Genomic DNA, 3,053 nt, shown 5'->3' with positions numbered 1-3,053 from the left:
GGAGACGTCGAGAGACCATGTTCGCAAGGATAGGAGAAACATGAAGTGAGCGTGCGGGTGAGCTGGAGAAAAGAGAGTGATAGCTACATGAAGGAGCATGCATGCGAGAGAGATGGGCGTGAAAGGAGTGAACATAAAAGGGATTCAAATATTTGAATTCGAGATGATGATACATGTAATCCATACTCGAACCAAAATTGATCTATCAAACATGCATACTCATATGAATTCACGCGCATCTATGTTATTTAATATGTAGATATTACTGATCCATACATTTTAGTAGAACATAATTTGGTTTAATTTTTTGAATTCAACCTTATGATTTTGAGATCATTGTATTTGTAAATCATATTATACATATAAAGGAGCAGAATTCTTTGTTGTGCTTTTGAAAGTATATATAAAAAAATGATGTATATAGAATTTTATTCCAATCAGAAATGGATCCCGCCTGAAAAAAATAGAATACAAACGGGATTCGAATTGAGTTGGCATGGTAAACGTGCACTCTGCAAAATTTGAACGAAGCGGGGAAAGTCAAAGTAACCGCCCGAAACCAAAATCTGCGAGATGGAAATTACTACTGCCTATCCCTGCCATGCAAAGCCTATCTACTCGATTTCTATAGGTTTCGATAGGGGTAGGTTTGTAATTTCACTCAAACGTGACATAACCGCCTCTCACCCGGATTCATACACAGTGGGCACCAAAACACAGTGTGTCCTCGGACGAAATCGACTCCCTCCCCGATTCATACACGGTGGGCGCCAAAAACAAACTCTCGTCGGCAAATATTCGGTGTATGCGAGATTACCGTCCTATCCCCAACCGACTAATATTGTTGTGATGTAGGAAATTTGAAACAGGGGCTAAGTTTGTAAATTTCCTCGCATTTGAGACAAGCGCGCCCTGAAGACATGGTTCCCCCTTCCTCTCCACCTCCATTTCCCCATTCGTACTCCGTGGGCGCCAAAACACCCTCTCCACCCCAGCCTCCTCCGTCCGCCACCCCAGTGTAGCGACCAGACCTCAAACAGTCTGATCTACTGTGCACCAGTGTCATCCCTGGATCAGTAATGCTGACACGCACAGTACTCGAAGGATTTATAACAGAGTAGCAATCACACACTTATTACATCGAGTGTCTCAAAAGAGAACTAAGTATGATAAATATGGCTTAAGGCCATCTAAAAACGATAACAGCGGAAGACTTGGAAGATAAGTGAGTCCATCAACTCCAACGGCATCACTGAGTATAAGACCACGACCTAAGGCACCTTACTCGTCGTCTGAAAAGTCTGCAACATGAAACGTTGCAGCCCGAAAACGGGTCAGCACATGGAATATGCTGGCAATATAACACATAGAGAGTAATGAACAGAATAAGGCTATACTACATGCATATTTGGCTGGTGGAAAGCTCTATGGTTACAGTTTTTGCGAAAAGCCAATTTTTCCCTACTGCAAAGGAATAAAATTTTATTTAACTATCATGGTGGTTGTTGAACATTGAGATGGTTGACAGCATCTCAATCCCAATTAAGAACGTGATTAACCCAATCAAATTAACTTAAGTAACATGGTGATGAGATTCACATGATAATCCAAGAACTAGATACTCAAGATGTCCATAACCGGGGACATGGCTAACCATGATTAGTTTGTACACTCTGCAGAGGTTTGTGCACTTTTCCCCACAAGACTTGATCTCCTCCATTGGGATTCTCGCACTACATGGTGTTTGAGAAACGGATGACCGAGACACAGTCTTTCAGAAGCATTAACTCTAACCCCGGGTAGACAGTACCAACCTACATCCCCTACATCTGCTAGCCTACCACTGGAAGAGGTCATGCAACCTACTCAACCATGCTAGAGCCCATAATATCTTGTGGCTGCACACGGAAGTTTCTAGCATGAATAATCTTATGATCCCTTTGAGCCTGGGTGGCGGTCCATAGGATAATCACACGGAACCCCGGGATTTCCAAAAATACAGGCAACACTGGATTCTCCAGGTGCCTCAATCCACCCAGATGTGATTTTAAGTTGCCACCTTAAGTTTAACCATTAATTAACAATCTCACAACGGTCATGGAAAGATCTCTCAAACCCAATCCACGTCTACTAGCATAGCATAGCAATATGAGAAAAACGTAGAAGTAACTCCCAAAGGTTTGATAACAAAACAGGTAATAGGTACTACCTCATCTACTTCCCGATACCCACAATTTAATCAGATCCAAATCATGCAATGTTTGAGGATTGGTCTAATGCAATAAAACTGGGTAGTAAAGAGGCATGATCATAGTGTTACTTGCCTTGCTGATGATCCGTGAAACCTAGAGATTCGAAGTAGCAAGCGGCGCACTCCGGGTACTCTATCGCAAACAAACAAGCATACAATAAGCACTCATCTAATGAACAGGTAAAACTCAAATAAAATATCTAACCAGAAATTTCAACTTAAGAACTCCGGTTTGCAAAAAGAATCAAATCAAACGAAACAACAAAAGTCAAACGGCGAAAGAAACAAGCTTCGTTTACTAATCTGGATCTAAGTAAAATTTTACAGCAGCAAAAACTTGTTTGAGTTGGTTAAACGGAAAGAGAATTTCGAGATGAAACTCTAGGCGCTTGAATCGCCTGATTCCGATAAAAGAGCGAAAAGTTATACTAGAACGAAAATCGGATCAGAAAACGCGATCTGGAATAATCGCGGAAAAATCCGAGAAAAAGAAAAACTGACGAACTGTTTATCGAACGAACGTTTGTTAACTGTAACTAAACGATGAACGCGTTCGTTAAAAAGAACGAATGAGCGAACGCTCGCTAAAAAGACTAAACCGAAAAAAACCAAACCGATCTATTAAAAAAAATAAACCGGGGTTTCTAAAAAAAACTGCATGGTTTTCCGGCGAAAACCGGCGCGGCGGCTACCTCGGGTCCGGCGGGATCCGGCGGGGTCGGGCGGCTCCGGCGGGGTTTGGGAGGCGGCGTGGGGCGACGGGGCTGCGGGTCCGGGCGGCGGGTGGCGGCGGGGTCAACGG

This window comes from Triticum aestivum, chromosome 4D (assembly GCF_018294505.1).
Source record: "Triticum aestivum cultivar Chinese Spring chromosome 4D, IWGSC CS RefSeq v2.1, whole genome shotgun sequence".
NCBI lineage: Eukaryota > Viridiplantae > Streptophyta > Magnoliopsida > Poales > Poaceae > Triticum > Triticum aestivum.
The sequence above is the reverse complement of the archived record's forward strand: the minus strand, read 5'-3'. Positions refer to the sequence as shown.